Source organism: Canis lupus, chromosome 9, assembly GCF_048164855.1.
Source record: "Canis lupus baileyi chromosome 9, mCanLup2.hap1, whole genome shotgun sequence".
In the NCBI taxonomy this organism is placed as follows: Eukaryota; Metazoa; Chordata; class Mammalia; order Carnivora; family Canidae; genus Canis; species Canis lupus.
Window position 1 is genome coordinate 24,546,798 of NC_132846.1, and position 24,628 is coordinate 24,571,425.

General features: G+C 33.5%; 2 long non-coding RNA genes across 2 annotated transcripts in view; one reads left to right on the top strand and one right to left on the bottom strand.

Moving 5' to 3' along the window:
* The window catches only part of LOC140639900 (uncharacterized), a 40,662-nt gene extending 34,888 nt beyond the window's left edge, over positions 1-5,774 (top strand). Inside the window, exon 3 of the long non-coding RNA XR_012036549.1 lies at positions 5,426-5,774. This is a non-coding gene — a long non-coding RNA (uncharacterized lncRNA). The remainder of the gene's footprint in view (positions 1-5,425) is intronic.
* Positions 1-24,628, bottom strand: part of LOC140639903 (uncharacterized) — a 41,502-nt gene that overhangs the window by 8,830 nt on the left and 8,044 nt on the right. The gene's annotated exons all lie outside the window — the stretch shown is intronic.

The following is a 24,628-nucleotide window of genomic DNA, read 5'->3' on the forward strand; positions in this document are numbered from 1 at the left end:
AATATTCCAGTAGGTCATGATTACACTTGATATCTGGTTATTCTCTCTTTGTCCATGGTCATCCCCTTGATCCACATCTCTGTCTCTGCTCAGCTCTGTGCCCCCACAAGAGTGTCCTCTGTGGATTGCTTCCTTTCCTGGGTTTCCTTGTCAGCTGCTCCCAGTCACATTTCATTGACGAGAGACATTAGCAGGTGACTAGAGAGCGGAAGGAGGGAGGCTAGGATATTTCTTTCCTCTGACCCCCACTCTGATCATTTCTGGCAATTTCTATGTTTCCCCATCACCACAGCTTCCTCATGTGGCCCCTTCTCTAAAGTTCAGCTCTCTAGGGTTCAGGTAATGGGCTTTTTTTTTTTTTTTTTTTTTTTTGTAGTCTCTCCGGTGCTTATGGTGGTGATGACTTTCCAGTAATGCTGGCCTCTGAGTGCCTCTCTATCCCTTGTTTATTCTCTTATCTCTACCCACACTTCTCACATTTTAAAGGACTCCTTTCACCAGTCTCTTTATATGAATCACCTGCAGATAAATTCTGTGTCCTGCTGGGGACCCTGACTGATAGAGTATCAAACTTCCCAAGTTGTTTATTATTTAGTGTCTATATGAAGACAGAACAAGAATTTTTCAATGTTCTAATCATACCCTTGTTTATAGGAGCCTGTATCATGGAAATATATTTTAAATTCAACTAAGTGAGTATAAAAGAGGAAAAAGAAAAGAGGAATTGGGCAGATTGTAGATCTCCTTAAGCCATTTTGACTTAATGTGGTGTGTTTAGCAGTAAATGGGCTGGAAAACAAAATTGGAATGTTTTTGATCCCACTAAGTTCACAAATATTTAGTAGTGGACCTTTGGTTATTAATAATCATCAAACCAAGAGTATTATAAGAGATTAGAGTCACAGAAGTAAATACTTTTGAAATCATGATAGAAGAATGAGAGATGGACTATTAATACGGCTGTTGGAATTCATGCTTTTAATGACATGGGAAAAGGTTGTCACGTGACACTCATGATGGTACTGTAACTATTGCTAGCTTGTTCAGTTTTGTGAGTTTGGAACACTTTGTATGTAACAAGAAGTATAGTGTTTGAAATGGGCCTTTAACATAAAAGCTAAAAACCTCTGAAAAGCTGCTAAGTGCCTGGAAGCCAGCTCTGTTCAGTTATTTGTATGACATTTTGCCTGGAATGGTGTACCCTTAAGTACTTTTGGAGGAAAATAATTAAATATGGCCATAAAACTGAAAGAAACAGGTGACTATAGGTTTTTATTCTACTATAAACTAATTTGTTGACTTTCTCTCTAAATTTCCATTTAATTTTGTATTGGAGCTGTAATTTTCTATTGGAACTACACGATTTAAAAAAGAAATTAATCACATGGTGTCTTTTCCTTAAAGGTATTATTGTGTAATCAGAAAGAATGTACGTATGAAAAAGCTAGAGAACATTTATAAGGTGACATGTGAGTACTGACCAAATGTATTATTCAGGACTCTTAGTTGCAAATGACAAAAGTCCTAATCTAGTTAGTTTGGGGAAAATGGATTTATTGGTTTACATAACTGAGAAGCATAGGGAGTAGAGCTACCTTTTGGCTAAATGGATGCCCTGAGGTCACTTATTCTCTCCTCATCCATCATCTCGTCTTTCTTCTATAATAGCTTTAATCTCAGGCAATGTCTTCCTGATTAGTGGTAGAGTTGGCTATTGGAGGGAAGTTTTAAATTCATATTATCTTTATAGCAAACAGTTTCAATCAAAAGCACATGCCTTGAAGACATACAAATGGCCAAGAGATGCATGAAAATATGGTTAGCATCACTATTCATCAGGGAAATGCAAATTAAAACCATAATGAGATATTATCTTCTACCAGTCAGATATGGCCAGTATCAAAGAGAAAAGAAACAAGTGTTGGTGAGGAGATGGAGAAAAGGGAACTTTTTCACACTATTAGTGAGATTATACACTGTTGTAGCCACTATGGAAAAAGTTTTTTCTCAAATGATTGAAAATAGAACTACCATATGATCCAATAATTCCACTACTGGGTATTTGCCCAAAGAAAATGAAGGCACTAATTTGAAAAGATTATATGCACCCTTATGTTTATTGCAGTATTATTTACCATAGCTAAGTTATGAAAGCAATCCATGTGTCTATCAGTATGTACATATATAGAATATTATATATATGTTAGAATATATATATATGTATATGTACATATTTTGGAATATTCTGTAGCAAAAAAATTCCATAATATTATGGAATATTGTATAGCCATAAAAAAGATGAGATTGTGCCATTTGAGACAACATGGATGAACCTAGAGGGTATTATGCTAAGTGAAATAAGCCAAAGAAAGTCATATATCATATGATTTCACTTAGATATGGGATCTAAAAATTAAAACAAACAAAAAACAAAAACAGACTCATAAATGGAAAGAATAAACTGAGGTTTGCCAGAGGGGAGGGAGGTAGGGGGCTGGGCAAAATGGGTGAAAAGAAGTGAGAGATACAGGCTTCCAGTTATGGAATGAATAAATCACGGGAATAAAAGGCACAGCATAAGGAATACAGTCAATGATACTGTAATAGCAGTGTATTATGATACAAGTGTATTATGATCTACACTTGGTGAATTTAGCATAATGTATACACTTGTTGAATCACTACATTGTGCACCTGAAACTCATGTAACATGTGTGTCAACTAGAAAGAAAGAAAAAGAGAAAGAAAAATAGAAAAAGGAAAGAAGGGAGAGAGGAAGGAAATGACTCTTTTCTGTTATTTGCAGGTAAAGTTGCAATGAAGGTTGTGATTGGTCTGAACTAGATCCTATACCATCCCAGAGTATCTTGTGAGCAGGTATTAGGTACTCTGGCCCATCTTGGGTCATGTGCTCATCTGCACAGAAAGTGAGAATGGGATGAAAAGAGTCATAAATTGAAATTTCCATGAAAAGACAGACTGTAAACAACAAGAGAATGAGAAAAAACAGGATGGACAGACAAAACCTATGATTATCATACCCCACTACCATTTATTTCTTGACGGCTCAACAACAAACTTCCTTTGCATGAATCATTTCAAAATGCACTGCCTGCCAGTGGAAGTATTAGACTTAGATCCAAAAATGCACTTATCCCTGAAGCTAAGAGAGGGAAGTCAATGTCTCATCCAGGTATTCCCTTGAATTCCCAGATCCTCATCTATGTTAACTCCATCCTCTCACATTTTACATTCTGTTACTAGCAGCATTTTACTTCCTGATATTTCTGTGTCAGTCAGGGCTCTCTTGTATAAAAGTGATAGAAAACTAGTGGAAACTATTTCTTTCCAAAAGAAATTCATTGGCTCCTATAAATGAAAGTTTACAACTGCATCTCAGGTATGATGGATTCAGGGATAAAAATGATACTATCAGGACATCACCTCTCTCCACTGACTCTTAGTTGATTTAATTTGGAGGCAGTTTTTCTAACACGGTAGCAGAGCTGGACTGCTATATCTGTAGGCTTACTTCAATGGCATAGCCAGTTTCAATGATTAGTGTCTACTTTTCAGGGTCCAGCAAAGTTGTCAGGGACTGAGCTAACTGACAGGAAAATGCCCATCCCTCAGCCAGGCACTGATGTTTGGCATATATGTGTGTGTGTTGGGTGGGGTGGGGTGCTGGGTGGAATACTCTGATTTGCTGGCCTTATGTCATGTGAACCCCTCAGTTGTAGTGATAATAGGGAGAGGTCAGCTCTATCTGGACCGTGTGTAGTAGGTTTCGCATGAAAATGAGAGCCTATTTTCAGCAAAAATAGATTACATAGAAAGATAGCACACAAAGGCCATGACTGCTCCACTACCCAATAAGTGATAGAGTGATAAAAAAAATTAGTCTTCATTGAGTTCTTATAATGTACCAAATATTTGGTACATTGGTTCACATTTATTAGATAAATTTTCTCCAAATTACATACTAGCAATTAGTGCTACTAGGATTTTTAAAATCTGTCTAGTAACTCATGGCATTTTAGTATATTCCCTACCACTTTAGAGAAGGCAATCCTGTATTTCCTTCTCAGAAAACTAGATTTTGGAAAACTAGGGAGAGCCTTGGAGCATATAAAGAGAAAGATAAATGATGTGGATATGGGAAGAATAGGACATGCAAGAAATAAGGTTGGAGTCTACTTGATCAGAACTGATTAGAGGGGATCCCAGAGTGGAACCATGAGAAATACCAGTGGACCAGACATACACTAAGTTTCCTTCATAGACATCCTTAAATGCTTAGCTGGGAAGTTTGGATTTGTCCTGAAATATGATAAAAAAAAATCAGTTGTTAAGAATTTTGAGCAGAAAGGGTCTATGACAAAAAGAATGCTGAGATTTGTGCATAGTGATAGGCAGAAGGTACTAAAGAAGGCTCTCCAGGCAGAGAGATAAACTGCCAGACTATTATATCAGCTTCTTGATATGTAGTGATAAGAATTCAGACTAAAGAAGTGGCAGGAGTAATTGAAAACCAAGATTCAGATGGATGATTTTGAAACTCTGGGATATATAGAAGAGCATCCAGTAGAATGTTCTAACATGCAGATTCCAGGGATATTCTTCAGCTTTAACAGGTCTGGAGTGGGGCACAGCAATGTGTATTTTAACAACCACTTAAGATGAGTGGATGCAGGTCATTCATAGGCCCCATTTTGTTTCTGAGGAGGATTAGACAGGTGTGTGATTCATTATGAAGGGCAATCAAGACAGGAGGAGAGGGGAATCTGCTGTTGATGGTAATTGGAAGGTTGAGAAAGGGCCCTGATTATAGGGAGAGTTGATGAATTCTGTTTACATAATTCTTATTCACGTTAATGTTTGAACTTCTGGTATGTTGATTTCAGTTGTTATCTGTGTATATAAAGCTGTTGATAGAAAGGTGTTCTGGAATGAAAACTATTAGGCATTTGTCCTTGATCACCAATACTGGAATTGCTCTGGGCACTTACTGCTTTGGCTGGTTTGGAGCAGAGTTTGAAGTGGAAGAGGGAAGTGAATGTAATAAAAGCCATGCTGAAGCTGTGTGTTTTTCAAAATGTCTGGTTAGACAGTCTTTTCCTTGCCTAGAAATTATGACTATCAAAACTACTGTCATGGTATCTGAAAAACCAAGATGAAAGTGTTGCTAGTATGAAACATGGATGCTAAAATTCTCTTAGCATATCTCACAGTGGCCGAGATGTTAATAATGTTGCCAATGATTTCTACCCATTAAGGTAACAGTACCTCATGGGACAAATTATCTCCTTTGAGCTAAGTCTGTCTAATTATAGTATTCTTTCAATTTACCTAAATAGTTTAAGAAAGATTCACTATTCCAAGAAAATGCAATGTTGATAGTTTTTCTTTTCTCTTTTACTTTCAGATTTGGACCACCCTTTCCTGGATCTCTGTGACCCATATTGGGCAACCAAGATATCTTTGTGGCATGATCACTTCTTAACTTCTCAGAGGTCCCTTCTACAGTTTCAGTTATTTTAGTGAGGGAGAGAAAAGTTGTCTCCATAAGTCATTTAACATTTCTAAGTATCATTTGCCAAGTAAGCCCTTCACCAAAGGCATTTTCTCTCTATGATACTGAGCGGTTTCATGAAATGTGATTAATATAGTATTTATTTACTCACAGGAGAAATGCTTTCGCTCAGCCTTTCTTTTTTAAAAAAGCTTTTTAGCCTTTCTTTCTTGATGCTAACTCAGTAAAGATGTCTGTCTGATCTAGAGAGGTTATGAGTTTTCATTTCTTTCTTCCCAGGTCAATGTATATATTTGTGTAAGAATAAAGCAGGTTTAAATGAAAACTTACCCTCTACCCTAGTATTTATTACCCTGATATATTTGGTCACAGTGTACTTTTCTCTATTTTTTTTTTTTTTACTATAAGTGAATATAATTTTAATCCTTTGAGACTTTCTCCCCCATTCTGCTACATTTTGCTGTATGCAAATCATACCCCTATTATATGGCTTTAACAGAAGGAAAAAAATACTAAAATGATAGGGATTTACCATCTTGATTATTCATAGAAGCTCTCCACTCCTCCTCCTTTTTGTTGCGTTTATTCTGTACAGTAAAGTACGTTATTTTGTTGTAAGCATCAAGGCCAAGGGGACAATAACTTAGAAGTTACATGATCCCTTTCCTTTTCTGTTAATCATTTTTCCCTGCCTTCTCTCTCTTTCTCTTTTTTTCTCCCTCTCTCTAATGTAATCTCTAGCATTGCCTTTCTAAGATAGCAGGAAGGTATATTGGGTTACTTTTTCATATGGCATACATGGACTAAAATCTCTTCCCCACAAAATCTGTGGCTACTTAGCTTACATGTATATACATATTCAGCTATTAATCTCAACGACTGATCTCTTCGTGTCCATCTTTCAATGACTGGGAGTGCGAAACTAAAGTCCAATTATGCATTCTAGGAGAAAGCAGCCATCATAAAATGTTCACATTGTTTCCTCTGCTGCTTTGTTCAGACCTCATAGATAACTTCTGAGACTGATTAGGAGAGTTACTGAAATTTCAAGCAGGACTATAAAGACATTAATAATGACCTGACAGATAATGCTGCCCTACTGAGTTGTTATCTTAGGCAGGTTGGCTCCCCCTTGGTATCATCTTCTAAAGCCTTGGACCAAAGTGCATTTGGCTGGCTCTAATCTCTTTATTATGGCATCAAAGAGTGGATAGCTACAACTTTAAAATACACACACACACACACACACACACACACACACACATATCCCAGAAAAACTGAGGGTGACATAACTATCAGAATAGAGTGTGATTTAACTTCTCATATGTGTGGGCATATTCTGTTTTTTCACCAATAGAGAGAGAATGGACAATAAATGTTTCCATTTTACAGTTTGTATCTGAAATGAAAATACATTTAATTCAGCAAAACAAAGTCAATGTGCCTAAGGAATATCAGGTGTGATATTTAATTAAGAAATCCATTAGAGTCATGTTTGGAAGTTTATTTCACTTCTGAGCTTTAGTTTCCTTTTCTAAAACAAAAATTCTAGAACTTTATCATTAGACTTTGTGAAGACCAATGAGGAAAAACTATGATAGAGGGAAATATGAATAAAATTGAGGGAATAGCTTTTGGAGCTTAGCACCAATATTTTGGGAGTAAGGTCAATGACTAATGACTGTATAGGAGATAAAGTATGTTCTAAAATAGTATTTGAGTACAGTACACCAACACCAAAATTTTAATACTTTTTTGAAAATTATAGAAAAAATTTAATCAGTTTACATATACTGTATTTATCTGTCTGTATACTAATATTGTGATCTGAAATTCCTTTTTTTTTTTTTTGAAATTTCTTTTGGTATAGAATTTTCCTGGTATATTTTCCCTAATATTTTACTCTCAGCCATTCTGTTCCCTTAATTTTAAGTTTTTTGAGATAATTTTCACACTATAAAAGTCATCCATTATAAGTAGACAATTCAATGAATTTTAGCAAATTTATAGAATTCTGGAACCATCATCACAATACAGTTTTAGAGCATTTTGATCACTCCCAAAAGTTCCCTTCTGCAAGTAGCCTCTGGTCCCACTGTTCTGCTTTCTGTCTCCATAAATTTTTTCTCTTATGGACACTTTATATAAATGAAGTTAGTATGTAGTCATTATGCCTGGCTTTGTTTCATTTAGCATCATGTCCTGTTTTCATTTAGGATAATTTCATCATCTCTGTTGCTGCATGTATTAGTTGTTCAATTCTTTTTTCGGTTAAATAGTCTTCCATTGTATGAATATACCACTTTTTTTCTTATACCTTCACCTGATCATAAGCATTTTGATTCTTTCCAGCGTTGGGCTCTTATAAATAATGATGCTATGAAAATTTGCATACATACCTTTGTGTGGACATATATTTTAATTACTTTTGGGTAGATTCCTAGGAGATGAGGGGCTATATGGTAAGTATATTTTTAACTTTGTAAGATACTGCCAAGCTGTTTTCTTTAGTGGCTGTTCTACTTTACATTCCTACCTGCAATTCCCAAGGGTTCCAGTTTCTTTGCATCCTTGTTAACACTTGATATTGTCTGTCTTTTTGATTGTAGTCATTCTTGTGGGAAAGAAGTGGTGTCTCATTGTGATTTTTTTTTCTCTCATTGTGATTTTAGTTTACATTATCCTGATGACTAATGATGTCAGGCATCTTCTAATGTGATTAGTGTTTTCTTTTAAAGATTTTTATAATTTATTTTATTGAGAGAGAGAAAGCAGGAGGAGGATCAGAGGGAGAGGGATAAACAGACTCTGTGTTGAGTGTGGAGCCCAACACAGGTCTCAATCCCATGACCCTGAGATCATGACCTGAGCTGAAATCAACAGTTGGATGTTTAACTGAGCCATCCAGGCACCCCTCTTCATGTGTTTTCCTTGATGAAATGTCCATTCTATCTTTTGTCCATTATTACAGTAGTTTTTTTTTATTTTGTAGTTTTAAGTATTCTTTATATATTTGGGATACAAAACTTTTTATCAGATGTGATTTGGAATAATGCACTCTTGACTTAACTTTATGTTAATTGGTAGTTTTTCCCTCTTCCTGAAAGCAATGCAAGAATAGGGAACACTTTCAGCATTTATTTCTCTCCCAGGATATAATCTACTCATCATGTATTTTAATTATCTTTATAGTTAACATCTCACAAGACATTATCACTAATGTTTTATGCAGAAAGTATGCATTTAGATTTACCCATATATTTACAGTTTTTCTTCATTCTCTCATGCATCCTTGGCTTTCTATCTGAGATCATTTTTCTCTATTCTCCTGTGTTAGTTTTGGTAATCTGTGCCATTCATGGAATTTTCCCACTTTATTTAGGTTTTTGAAAGTATTACCATAATGTTTTCATAAGTCTCTCTTGTTGTTCTTCAATATTGGCTGCATCGTTAGTGATGAAATTGTTGAATGTCTTGGTACAAAGTTGTTCATATTATCCCCTCATTATCTTTCATTAGTCTGTAGGTTCTGTAGTGATGTGTTCTCTTTTTTCATTGACTTTGGTAATTTGTGCCTCCTCTCTTCTTATCATTCTAGCTAGAGTTTTATAATATCTATTAATTTTAAAGAAGTTATTTTGATAATTTTTCTTTTTTATTTTCTATTTAATTAATTTCTTCTCTATGTTATTTCCCTCCTACTTTGTGTTTAATTTTCTCTATAAAGTTTTTATTTTTAAGTAGGAGGTTAGAGAATAGATTTTAGATCTTTATTTTTTTACTAATATAAGCAATTATAGCCACAAATTCTTCTCTAAATACACTCTTGGTTGCATCCCATAAATTTTTATACATTATGTCTTTGTTTTTATTCAATTCAAAATATTACCCATGCACACTTAAGAGAATTTGCATTTTGCTTTTGTTGAGTGACATGCCCTGTAAACATCAATTAGGTCAATTTCTATGATAGTAGTTTTCAAGTCTTCTACATCTTTATTGGTTTTCTATCTACTCCTCTTAATTACTAAGAGTGTTGAAATTCCAGCTATAATTATGGATTTGTTTATTCCTTCTTTCATTTCAACTACACATTGTATTTAGCAATGGAGCTGATTTTCATTCTGGTGCAAGCTCCTTATCCTGTCATGGTGCAGCAACAATCAGATATCAGTTTTGTGCCAGTACATGGATCACATTTTGAATATCTATTCTGGAATCCGCAGTAAACTGCGATGAATATGCCAAATTAAACATGCATTAGAAATTTCAAAATGAACGGATGAAGTCTTAATAAGAAAATGAGACTGTTTAAATAACTGAGTGACTGAAAGTTATTTGAGATGTCACTAAGGAAGCGTAGTACTTTTTTTTTTTAAAGGTTTTATTTATTTATTCATGAGAGACACAGAGAGAGAGCAAGAGGCAGAGACACAGGCAGAGGCAGAAGCAGGCTCCATGCAGGGAGCCCGACGTGGGACTCAATCCTGGGTCTCCAGGATCATGCCCTGAGCCAAAGATGGGCACTTAGCCACTAAGCCACCCGGGCTGCCTGGTAGTTGCAATTATTTTAAAAATTACAACTTTATTTTCCCAGCCTGATGGATTCACATTCACTACCAGAACTATTACATTTAGTATACAAAATCCTCAGTTTAAAGTGGTTTAAACTTAAGCCTCCTCTGTTATTACCTAAATAAATACTCAATTAACAGAAAACTGAGACTTAGAGTTCAAGTTCACATAGAATATGTTGGAACCAGGGTCTTGAATCTTTGCCCCTCTGTAAAGCCCATGCTCTTATCCACATTACTATGCCTCACTATTTTTCTCTGATGTTATGAGATCTTTGGCAAGGCCATCTCTTTCTTACAGTAAATAAGAATGCCTAAAGATGTTTCAACCAAGAGTCATTCTTTAATAAAAATATGCCTTTTTCTGATTCCATGACCACCAAGTAATCTTCTAATATTTTGGTTCTCTTTGCAGTTTTCTCACAGGAAGGGAGTCAGCTGGTCTGGTCAATATGGACATTTGGTATAAATGCTAGATTTATTTCTTATTGTGAATTAATACAATGCCATTCTCCTTTTCACTGGTTTCTGAGAATTTGTCCTAAAGGGACAAATCCATTTTTAGTGGGCTGATAAAAATTAGTGTTTTGAACCCATGGCACAGAGGACCAGCTTAAAGTGTGTTGGATTCACCAAGCTAATTGCTATCCTAGTGGTACTACCTATTGGAGCTGATACCCAGACTTCCTTATACCATGTAGTTAAATGCCATGATATTTAAAACCATGGACTTATAAAAGCACAAAAGATATAACAAGATAAGAATGAATGAAGAAACAAGGATGAAAACAAAATAAAGTATAAAGATAATGTGAAGCCAGATATAAGGTTAGTACACAAAGTACATGCCATTGGATTAGATGTATTGCTAGTAACAGGCTTTAGATTTGAGTCTGTGCTTCTTAGAAGGCAAATAAAAGTAGGAAAACATGATAACTATAAAAGTTTTTTCTTTTTATTTGTCCCTTTCTAAAATAACACAAGGAATATATGATTACTACAGAAAAATTAGAAAGTGAATAACAATTATTTTGAAATCATATAGTCCCTCCACCAGAACTAATAATTTTTAACATGTCAAAATGATTCAATGTTAGAAAATTGATTCAATGTCAGAAAAAATAGTCATTTTTCCAAAATTCCATTCATATAAATATATATTTAAAATGGAATATTACTGTTTTTACTTACCAATATTTGCAACCATTATTTTAATAGATATTAATTATTATTTTCACTGACTACATAGTCATCATAAATGGATAAGTCATAATTTGTTAGCATTCTAACTCTGTTCAACTCAGATCTATTTTTTTTCTATTATAGACAATGCTTTGATGAACATCCTTGTATATCTCTATACATGTGACTAATTACTTACTTGGGATAAAGTTCAAAAAGTGACATTGCTGGATCTACATAAGATTTAACAGAAAGTTTTGTTTTTGAGCTGAGGTTTAAAGAATGAGGTAGATTTCATCAGGTGAAGAATCAAATGGGAAACAATAATACCTTTTCTAAAACCTAAATTAGTTGTGATAGTAGGGTCTTTTAGCTATACCTGTTAAAACCACATTAACGAGTATGCAAGGTGAGGTCATTTTCCCAGGATGTCATAGCTCCATCTGATTAAAAAAGCAAATGATGTGACTCATTCTCTTTTTTCATTTATGCGTCAATTTACTTAATAGATATTTAATAGATATTTATTGAGTAACTAAGTGCCAGGCACTGTGATAGTTCAGTGCCATGTATTGACTTGATCGACATGGCTAAATATATGTTGGTGGAGGCTATGCTGCAAATCTTCACAAATATTTCATTTATGTTTGCTATGCTTTTGTTGTTACAGATTTTCTGAATCAGAATATTTTTATATGTGTCAGATATATTTGAAAATGTGCCAATATGATCTTTTTGAAAGCCAGTGAGCTAAAAGATTGCTTTCTGAACTATCTTGTTCAATCTCTGCAAAGACATTTTTGCTCTTGGTTTGGGTTTTAATTATAAAGTTTGCATTGAGTTTTCACACTTAATTTATTCCCAAGATTATTATGCAGGGGTTTTATAGACGTAATAAAAGGTTATTTAGATCAATGGTTCTTAAGTGGGTTAAGACTCATTTTTTGAACTTTTGGGTGTGCACAGGCATGAACTGTATGTGTGAGTCCACCAACAAATAGCAAGGCAGCTGTGATTGGAGCAGAGAAAGTAGCAGGCTACAAGAATTGAGAGGGAGAATGGAATCAGATTACCTATGGCCTCTAGCCCTAGTTAAGGGGTAATTTAATTGCCTTTATATTTAAATATCTTGCTCAAAATACTTTTTCTTTCATAATTCTACCCCTAGACTCTTCAGTTCATACAGATATCTCCTCTCTTGGAAGTCCTATTCCAATTCTTATAGCATATGATCTAGCTCTTAATAATATTTTTATTACTTATGTTACTGTTGTTTCAACAAGAAGATGTCTTTTGAGGTCAGATTTGGTATTACAGATAATTTTGCCTAGCATAATACTGGACCCATAGTCAATATGCCATAAATATTAGTTTATAGTTCCTGAGAGATTGGGGTGGGAAAAGAACAAAGGAAAAAAATGAGTGGGTGATATTGAAAATATGTCATTGCCATTGAGAAAGTGAAGTCATTCACTTAAAGACTGGTGAATCATTTCAAAATTATTTTCTGGCAATTTATGTCCCTTATTTTAAGCCATGTTTTAATTATTTATCAGGTTTTATATTGAAGTGCATCTATCATTTATTTATTTCACTAAGAAAGGTCTATTTTATTTTTCTTCCACATGTCCTGATTTAATATTCATTCTCGTTAGATAGGTTGTTCACAGCTCAGATGTTACTGTGAAATTGGGATGAATACAGCATTGTTCCACTATGCTTTTGAAAAACTGCTGTAAATTTTATATTAGGTAAATAGACACAATTCCAAAAAGGGATATACATTTCCATTCTAATTCTTTTCATGCTGATGTTACATAAAGCACATTCTGAGAGCCAAGAATGAACAAGAACTGCTTCTTAAAGAAGAAAGGATAAATAAAGCAAGATAAAGACATCAAAGCTATTGCCATTACATTTTATCCTGAAAGAAACAAGAAATTACCAGGAAGGATCAGAACCTAACCGAAAAGGGTTGCTGCTACAAATCCCCACAAGCATTTCAGAGGGGGAGTAGGACTTTTTCAGGGGAGGAGTTATATTTATCCACCTGACAAGGAGTCTGTGAAATTATCTAGTTAAAGCAAACAAAAGGCAGGGGCTTTAATGTATCTACAAGGTACCTGACGTTTCAAAAATCAGGGAAACATACCTAAAAATTTGTAAAGTTAAAAGTGTCTACAGCCAGATTTTGAACTTTTAAAGACACTTTCAAGATTTCTCAAAGTACAGCTTCAAGTTCAAAGTGAACCCATTGAAAACTGGTTTACTAAGATCGGGCATCAGCATCAAGCAGCATCAGCGGATTATTAAGGCTAAAGTTTCCCACGATGCCAGGTGACAAGGAAGTCTTTTTTTCATTTTTAGTATTTCATTTGTTCAACAAATACTTTAAATCTCCACTTTTTGTAAGGCACTGTGATAGGAAAAGTAGAGGATTCAAAGATATTTGAGGTAATTATTATGCCCTTGAGGAGAAAACAGTGGCAGAAAGTTAACAGTTGCTGATATCTTTAAGCAAGCTTCTCAAAAAAATAACTTACATAAAATTAATAACTTACAATGCGATCTAAAGTACCCTTTTGGGGCCTGGGTGGCTCAGTCAGTTAAGCGTCTGCCTTGGCTCAGGTTGTGATCTCAGGGTCCTGTCCAGCATGGGGCTTCCCTGCTCAGCGGGGGAATCTGCTTCTCCTCCTTCTGCCTCTCCTCCCAACTCATTCTCTCTCTCTCCCTCTCTCTCAAATAAATAAACAAAATCTTTTTTAAAAATACCCTATTGTTTTAGTTTCAAGGAATATTATATTCTAGCTGTACATCTGATTTCTCTTCTGTGACCTGTGTCCACGTTTGGCCCTTTTCATCTGAGTTGTGTGCATGTCCTGAGGAACCTAGCACCATTTGTGAGTATAGACAGTTGTGAGGCTAGACCGTGGAATGAAGAACTTAGTTTAGAACACCTCTCCCAGCACTTTGCAGTTTTGTGATTTGAGCATATTCCATAATCCCTCTCTACCTCAGTTTTATATTCTGTAAAATGGGGATAATATGATTGACTTTACAGCATTGATGTAATGATTAAATAAAATCTATAAAGCACTTAGCAAATTGTGTAGCAATAATAAATACACGTTATTTAAAAAAATAAATAATATAATTCTTTTGTTTAGACGCCTCTAATTCCTTCCCATTGCACTTAGAATCAAAGTTGCCCCTTACCACTTAAGATGGCCTACAATGCCTTATAAAATCTGTCCTGCACTTGTCCTAGTGCCTTCTCACACAGCACAACTCTTTCTCTACCTTCCAGACTTCTCAGCTGCCCTGGGCTTCTTGCTGTAACTGGATGATGCTAAGCCTCCTCCCTTAGGCATCTCTAAATATGCTTATGCTTTCTCTTTTATCTACAAAAACTCTGACAAGATTGTTGTGTGGCAAGGTCACACCCATTTTCACATGGAGCATTTTCAATGAAGTTTCAGTATCAATATTATTTCCTCAGATGTGCCTTACTTGGCTGTCTTATTTAACAGTTATTTCCCTTAAGAGTGTCCCCTTCTCAGAAGTGTCCCAGTCACTCTATATCCTCCTTGACACTTAAAAATTCTTTGTTACTTATTTATCTTTTCCATCCCTTCCTGGAGTATAAGTTATGGAAAAGGAACTATAAAGGAAGAACTTTGTCTTTTTACCTGTTATATCCGGAGTCCCTATAATAGTGCTTCACACATAGAGATACTTGAAAATTTTTGAATGACAGAAAGTGTTTATTTCTATGGATAATAAGTCCTATTCTTCCAAACTCTATTTCTAGAGAAAAAGGATACTATTTGGAGTTAATTTTTTATTGATGGTTTCTTTATTGATGGTGACCTCTTTCAATGCATAAAATAAAGCTTTGAATTTTAAAGAGTACAAGAGTTATAGATAAGAAAAAATAGCAAATTCAGGAGAAATCTACTCAGACTCCTTTGTTGTACCTCAATTTAAAACTTTAATTGTTAATTCTAAATGTGTATCAATTATTACCTAGTGGCTATTAAAATTAAAAATGCATCTGGAGTTTGAAAATCATGAGCTTGTACTTCATTTTAACAAACAAGATGGGTTACTACTAATCCAAATATTACTTTTAAATCCAAAGACTAAGTCATAGTATATAGTCACCAGCCCAATGTGTCCCTTAGAGCCTGTGTTGTTGTGTCTTGTTGTCTAATTGCTTTATGTGCATACATCTCTCTGTGAATTCCTCCAGTGCAAGAATATATTTCTTTGATACCCCTAGTAGCTTGTGCAGTGTAAGACAATGAAAAGTTTTTCCTAAATAATTTTAGTAGAATTGGATTAAAAGATTTTTAAAAAATGTTCATCTGTTCTCATTTAGCTGGCAGACTTACGATAGAAGATATTTTCAACTTTTTATTTTTCAGGGTTGAATATTTGACTAACTAAGTTCTTTCAGCCTAGCTTTTGAACTTCTTACTATAAATTGGACACTGAACTAAAAAATGAAAGTGGGATAAATTTAAAAGGTATAAAAGGTGTTTGTAAATTTAGGAGAGCAAAACTATTCCCATTTCCTATTACTATAGATACTAAGTTCAATGAAGTCAAGAAAAGATATGAAGATAAAATGATTTAAAAAAGATAAAGATTTGTATGCAATAGAGTTTGAATTAAACATTTGTAGTATATGCTGTTTGCAATATAAATCACATTCTTAAGGTATCCCCTGTTAATTATAACAAAATTATTCATTCATTCATTCAGCAAATATTTGCATGCTTACAATGTATCAGGCACTGGAGATACCTGAATGAACAAAACACATAAATCTCTGCGCACAGTAATTATTAGTTATTATCTTAAATGATGTTTAACTTGGAAAAATTTGAAGTTTCTTTAATGACCTCTACTAAATTTCCCACTTCGTAAATCTACTGTGGGCAAATTTAAATATATTGATTTATTTTCCAATTTATATTTTGTAAGCACCTGTTGCTTTTAAAGCATAGAATTGGCTGCTTGAATAACTAATAAAGACATTAAAGACTTTACTCTTAAGGAACTGGTACTAATTGAAATGAAGAGTGCCTACCCATGGAAAAAAATAAGTAAATACACAAATGTGCATATCAAAATAGGGATTCAAGATACTTATAAACACCTTTAATGTTTAGAGACAGGACACTAAATATGAAATCATCAAATAGACCAGGCTGCTGAGTAATTCAAATGCTCATTAGTATTTCCTATGTATATTTTCAATTGCCTTGCAGTTTCTTTGGAAGTGAAGCCTTAGATAGCATTTTTACTGAGCTTAGGCAAAGGATTTGTATTTAAAATAGTTGAAGCTTATATAATGATGGTAGCCTTCTCTGCATAACAAAATAATGGATAATGGATATAGTAGATTCTAAGTATTTACAAATGAAGAATTCCTGGTTTCAACTGTTTGCCAACTATGTGGAAAATTCTTACTCTTTTTTTTTTTTTTTTTTTACTGGAAGAAATGTGAGTCCATTTTCCTCTATCCAAGAGAATCACTCAGGGAGTTTGTCTAGGAGTCACTCAGAATCTTTTACCATTTTTGTTTTTCTAACTCTCCTAAAATGATACCAATTTGCCTACTTTGTGAATATTTTTTTATTAACTAAGAGATAAAATTATATCAGAATTTTAATAGACAAATTATGATGTGAAATATGCCCAAGAAGTATAGGAATGATTAGAAATCAAGATTCAAATAAAAAGAGATTGTAAAAGTGTTATATAATTAATTAAATTTAGAGATTTCTTAAGGATAAGCATATTTTTATGACATTACCCCAAATTCTTTGGGGCCCGTTCTTTTCACCTTGTTAATATTAAAATCTTAACTGATTTGGATTTAGATAAATATTTTTGTATTTATGTTTTTTTACCATATTTATGCCATGTTTACCATAAGGGCAGCCATTGAAAGTATTAAGCTCTAGCTAATGAAGAGCTGGTTAGTTATTTTATTTATGTGACTTCTTTGAAGTTTAGGGACATAATGAAATTTTATGACAAGCATTTTGACTGTTGTTATATTTCAGTCAATAAAACTATTTCAAAACCTTTCCATTTCTACTTCGGATCACATTCACAGCTGTGGTAGTATGTGCAGCAATAGACTGCATTGGTAGTTTAGGAAGAAAACTTTAAAGTATTTATTGAATTCTTGCTAGACTGCATCTCAGTGTGCTGTTCATGGGGTATTTTATAATTGCCTTTTAGTATGTTACAATCTTGTTCAGGAGGAAGAATTTGTGTACATCAGACAAAAGAGTATAGTCCAGAGTATAATGACCAGTTGAATGTAACCAAGCACCAACATATATGAGAAGTACAATAAAAGCCCTGTATTCAGGAAAAGTTTAATGGAAGAAGTGTACCTGAGAAGAGATCTTGAAGGCATGGCTCTTCTCTAGAGTCTGATAAAGTGGAATAGAGCAAATGGTCCATAGTCATAAGTGAAACTGTGAGGACAGAATAAGTGTGTTTTGTAAGAAACTTGAGTTGCTGGGCTGGAGAGAAGGCATGGGGGAAGGAAGCTTAAACAGATTACCTGGGCTGTGATGATGCCTGATTTGCCATGCATATCCTCATCCAGAAAGGAGTTTGGACGCTATCCATTATGCAATGAGAGGTCATTAAGGCTTGTAACAGGATAGTTACAGTCCTGAAGATTCTTTTCCCATAATGTGTATGTAAATAACTTTAAATAAGTACATGTGTGGATTTCCCTTGATCCAAACAAATATTTAGAGATGGACAAGAAATTCCAAGTTTGAATACTATTTAACTGGATTTTCTTCTTAGTCTAACATTTTATAAAACTTCTGAAGTTAGGTATAGCCTCCACTCAAGTCTTTATTTTTTTTTAAGATTTTATTTATTCATGGGAGACACAGAGAGAGATTGAGAGTCAGAGACACAGGCAGAGGGAGAAGCAGGCTCCACGCAGTGAGATGAAGGTGTGTCTCCATCCCGGGTCTCCAGGATCAGGCCCTGGGCTGAAGGCAGCGCTAAACTGCTGAGCCACCTGGGCTGCCCTCACTCAAGTCTTATAATCATTTTTTTTTTTTTTAAAAGAATATATGCTAAAATTAGAACTTTTGACTATTTATACCTTGGATCAAAAATGCAGTTTTTCAGGATGTTTGAAGATCACAACATATTTACATCAGAGCTATAAAATATATTCTAAGTCAGTCTCTACATTAAGACTAGGAAATTTGTTTTCTTGTCAGAATGTATATATAATGTAAGGTAATAGCATGCAAACTCTGGTCAGAGCTCTATAAGTAAAAATTAACGAGGTTTTGGCTAATATCTACATAATTAAGGGTTTAAAAAATCTGATTATCTTGAGAAAACTCATAATTTACTGTCTATATTTAATTTAATTTTTCTGGAATCACAAAGAAGGGGTTCTGAAAACAATAATGTTAAATAACATAATTCTGCATAGGTAGTGTGACATTTACTCAGAAAAAAAATAAATCTAGGACAAAAGTTAAGAAAAATAGTGTCAGTTGGCAAGATTATATAAAGCCTAGGAAAGTATTTTAGAGGACAAAGTCTTTGTCTCTACTCCCTACAGGGAATCCCTTATGTTCTAAAATCTGTGTGTGATAGAAAGTCATTTGAATATTGCTTTATAATACTTCCTAAATATTCCCTTAAGGATTTGTTTATTTTAATATGTCTACAGGATGTTTTCAAGGAATGTTTAATGACATGATAAAATGATCACAATGTGAATGGAAAATGGAAACAGAGCTGTAAATACAATATCATTTCCATTCTGTAATTAAATTAATTAAGCAAATATTTAAAAATAAATATTAGGAAATATATCACAATACTTTTGGGGGGTTCTTAAGTTGTAATTCATTGAAAATTTCTCAGCATATATATGTATTTTTCAGATTCTTAACATTGAACATTTACTTTTGTATACTTGTAGGGGTGGGGACAGTCTACTTATAATTGTGGCTTTTATTTTTTTTTCTTTGTATTGAAGCTTCAGCTTCTTTCTCAGAGATTTGTATGAGTTTTCTGTATATCAAGAAAAGTAATCCTTTAAATTTATATTAGTTGCATAAATTAATTTTGCATTAGAGTGTTAGTGAATAATTTCAAATCACTGAATGATAAATCTTTTTTCAGGTTCAGGAGTTTGTTGTGTCCATTCTGATTGCAATATACCAAGTGACAAATTTTCATTCATACCTGATCTTAGTGAAAATGTAGATCTGGTTTAGAACAAGCTTATGATTTATATCTGAAAGTACAGCATGATGAATATGTTAAAATTACAAGGCAACAGATAGCCGCCAACCCAGCAACACATACTAAGGTTGAAGAGAAGTATATGTTGCTTCACTTAAGCTACAAACTCTGTTATCATTTAGCATATACTCATCAGTTTTCAATGGGAGGATAGAACAAGTTTGAAATTCAGGTTTCTCCTTGCTTTATCAAACTGTTAAAGATCCTCTTATGGTTCATTTTAGCAAGTGAATGCTAGGAGCTAGCTAGCTGGGTAATTTCATTTTTCTTGAAGGCCTAGATGGCTCTGAGTATAGTGTTTATGAAGCATGTAAGAACTTATTCACAGAAAGAGTTTAAAGGTGTGAACTGTATGTACATTGCTGAACAATTCTGTGAAATTTTTAAGACCCTGAGGATGAAAAAGAGTAGCTCATTGTTTAAAATAAAAAAAAAAAAAAACAATACTTACTATTGAGCGACTAACTGAATTTTTACAGTGAACTTAAAATAACCTCAAAAACATTTTTAATGTCTATGATTTATATTTGTTCTGCGGGTTGGGGAATAGTGGAGAAATATTTAAAAAACACAATAGCCTAATTAATAAGCATTAAATACTCTCTTGGAAATAGGGATGGAAAATTGGGCCCACTGTGAATTCCATTGTCTATTTTATGAGAACAGATATGCTTGAAGAATTCGGTGCTACTCTGTAAGTGAAGTAAAAGAAAAAAAAAAAAAGCAAAAGGATCTAAATTCAGATCGTGCCTCTAAGTTAATGTTTTACATGACCCTAGAAAAGCTATTACAGAATGGAATGATGGAAAGAGCATCAAATTTTATATTTTCAGGTTGTGTGACACTACCTATGTGATTTACTCTCTCAACTTTATTTTTGTTGTCTGTAAAGTGGTGATACTACTACATGTTTTACATGGATTTTTGTGAGGATTGATTAAATAAATAAAGTACTTAGGACAGTACCTGGTATTTTTCACAGATTCAGTAAATGGTATTCTTTTTTTAAAAAAAAATTATTTGAGAGAGATATTGAGAAAGCATGAGTGTGGGGCGGGGAGAGGGAGAAGCAGGCTCCCCTACAAGGGAGAAGTAGGGAACCCGACTTGGGGCTTGATTCCAGGACCCTGGGATCATGACCTGAGCCGAGACAGAAGCTTATTCAACTGAGCCACCCAGGCACCCCAGGAAGTGGTATTCTATACAGATGTTTACATGTCTTCTATATGTTTAACTATGGGTTAATCTATGGTCCATGGAATCTAGGGGATAATGGAGGCTCTTCATTTAGAGATCACCCTAAATTCTATGTAAAATTTTGTGTGTGTGCTTATTTCTGGAAAGAGTGTGTAGTTTTCATAAAATCTAAAACCTCTCTGTTAAAACCCTTGATTACAAACATACATGTTAAATTCTGTTCAATTTAACAGCCAATTTATTTTATAGTCTGGATAAACAATTTAATTGTGGACAATTTAATGGAACAATTAAATGTGTTAGAAGCCATATCTGTGAATGTAGGTCTGTTGTGGGGAAAAATTGCAAAAGATATTATTTTAAAAGTGAAACATTTAGTCCATTTTAGGTTTTTTTTTTAATGTTAAGAGAAAAATATATTTTCATAAAATTTTCTGTTCTGAATTGATGATTGGTTGCTTGAACAAAATCATAAAAACAAGATCTTTGCTATGGCTATATGAAAAATGAATCTTTCAACATTTCATTTTAAATGTGTAATGTAAGTTTACTTACAAAACCTTTTTTATTTATAAAACATTTTATCTTGTTTAGTGTTAATATGAAAGGAAAGGCTTTTATTTTCTCAGACTCTTTAAATTGAGATCCTTGAGTCTTTGATTTTTAGATATTATTGTATTTAAGTATTTGCAATATGTAAGTCCTGTTATGTTATGCCTAATAATTTTGAGACTAAAATGTACACTAAATATTATTTTAGTTTTTCTAGTTTTATTGAGATATAATTAGCATTTCACATTGTGTAAATTTAAGGTCTATAGCATGATGATTTTATATATGTATATATTGCAAAATTATTACAACAATACTGTTAGTTAACATCTCCATCACCTCACATTATTATCTTTGTATGTGTGTGTATGTGTGTGTGGTGAAAAACTTTAACACATATTCTCTTAGCAACTTTCAAGTGTATAGCACAGTATTGTTAACTATGGTCACTATGCTGTACATTATAATTATCCCAGAACTTATTCATCTCATAATTGGAAGTTTGTACCTCTGACCAGCATCTTCCTGTTAGTCTCATTCCACATCCTCTGGCAATCACCATTCTACTATCTTATTCTACAAGCTCGATTTTTTAGATTCTACATATAAGTGGTATCATGTAGTGTTTTTTGTTCTCTGACTTATTTCACTTAGGATAATGCCTTCAAAGTCCATCCATGTTCCCACAAATGATAGGATTTCCTTCTTTAATAGCTTATTAATAGCTTAATAATATGCTATTGCATATATATAACATCTCTTCTTTATTCATTCACCTGGAGATGAATACTTAGGTTGTTTCTATATCCTGGCTCTTGTAAATGATGCTATAGTGAATGAGAGAGTACAGATAGCTCTTCAAAATCCTGATTTAATTTCCTTTGGATATATTCTGGAAGTGGAATTGGTGGATCATATGGTAGTTCTATTTTTAATTTTTTGAGGAAACTCCAAATTGTTTTCCAGGGTGACTCCACCAGTTTACATTCCTACCAGCAGTGTTCAAGGATTCTCTTATGTCTACATTCTCACCAACAATTGTTTTCTCTTGCCTTTTTGATGATTGGTATTCTGGCAGGTGTGAGGTTGTGGTTTTGATTTGCATTGCACTGATGATTAGTGGTGATTAGTACCTGTTGGCCATCTGTATATCTTCTTTGCAAAATTTCTATTCAGGTCCTCTGACCATTTTTTAATCATTTTGGTTTTGCTATTGAGTTATAGGATTTTTAAATGTATTTTGGATATTAACTCCTTATCAGATATATGATTTGCAAAATTTTTCTCCTATTCCAAAGGTTGCCTTTTAATTTGGTTGATTTTTTTTTCTGTGCAAAAGCTTTAAAATTTGATGTAGTCCCAGTTGTTTAGTTTTTATTTTGTTGCTTGTGCTTTTCATGTCATTTCCAAAAAAAATGTTGTCAAGGTCACTATCAAGGTGTTCTTTCCTATGTTTTCTTCTAGGAGTTTTTATCATTTCAGATCTTATGTTTCAGTCTTTAATACATTTCAAGTTAATTTTTGTTTATGGTGTAAGATAGACATCCAGTTTCGTTACTTTGCATATGATTATCCAGTTTTCCTACACCATTTATTAAGGAGTATCCTTTTCCATTGAGTATGCTGGGATCCCTTGTCAAATATTAGTTGATCATATATGCAAGAGTTTATTTCTAGGCTCTTGATTCTGTTCCACTGGTCTGTTTCTATTTTTATGCCAGTATCATACTGTTTTGAGTACTGTAGCTTGGTATTATGGTTTGAAATCAGGAAGCTTGATGCCTCCAGCTTTGTTTCTCTCTCTTTCTCTCTCTTTTTTTTAGCTTTGTTTTTCTCTTGTGTCTTTGGATATTTGGCGTCTTTTGTGATTCCATATGAATTTTAGGATTGTTTGTTCTATTTCTATAAAAAATGCTATCAGAATTTTGATAGAGACTGCATTGAATATATAGATAACTTTAGATAGTATGAACATTTTAAATAACATTACTTCTTCCTAATCATGAACTCAGAATATTTTTCATTTATTTGTCTCATCTTTAATTTCTTTCATCAAAGTCACATAGTTTTCACTGTACAGCTCTTTCACCTACTTAGTTAAATTTATTCTATTTTACCTTTTTTTGATGCTATTATAAATGGAATTGTTTTCTTTCATTTTCAGATATTTCATTGTTAGGGTATAGAAACACAACTGATTTCTGTATATTGATTTTTGTATCCTACAACTTTACTTGCATTTGTTAATTATGTCTAGCAGTTTTTCTGTGGACTATAGGGTTTTCTATCATATAAGATTATAGCATCTGAAAACAAACCATTCTATTTCATCCTTTCTGATTTGGATGCCTTTTATTTCTTTTTCTTGCCTGATTGCTCTGGCTAGGACTTCCTATATTGAATAAATATAGAGAGACTGCAAACCTTGTCTTGTTGCTGGTGTTGAAGGGAAAGCTTTCAATCTTTCACCATTGAGTATGATATTAGTGTGGGCTGGTCATATATGGCATTTACTATGAGCAAATATGTTCCTTTAATACTCAGCTTGTTGAGATTTTTTATCATGAATGGATATTGAATTTTGCCAAATGCTTTTTCTGTACCTATTGAGATGATCGTGTGGTTTTTATCTTTCATTCTTTTAACATGTTGTATCACATTTATTGATTTGTGCATTTTAAAATGTCTTTGCATCTCAGGGATAAATCCTACTTGATCTTTTAATGTGCTTTTGAATTCAGTTAGGTAGTATTTTTTTGAGAATTTTTTTATTTATATTCATCAGGGATATTGACCTGTAACTCTCTTTTTTTGTAGTGTTTATCTGGCTCTGATATTAGGGTAATGTTGGCTTTATAAAACGACTTTGCAAGTATTTCTTCCTTTCAATTTTTTTGAAGAGTTTGAGAAGGATTAATGTTAATTCTTTGAATGTTTGGTAGAATTCACAAAGAAATCATCTGGTCCTGGACTTTTCTTTATTGGGAGGCTTTGACTACTGATTCAGTCTCCTTAAAATTAATTAATCTGTTCAGATTTTCTAGTTCTTCATGATTTAATCTTGGTATGTTGTATGTTTCTAGGAATTTATCCATTTCTTCTAGGTTATGCAATGTGGCAGTGTTTAATTATTCATATTAGTCTTATGATCCTTTGTATTTCTGTGGTATCATTTGTATGTCTCCTCTTTTATCTCTGATTTTATGTATTTGAGTTTTCTCTCTTTTTCTCTCAAGCTAGCTAAAGTTTCATCCATTTTTTTATTTTTTCA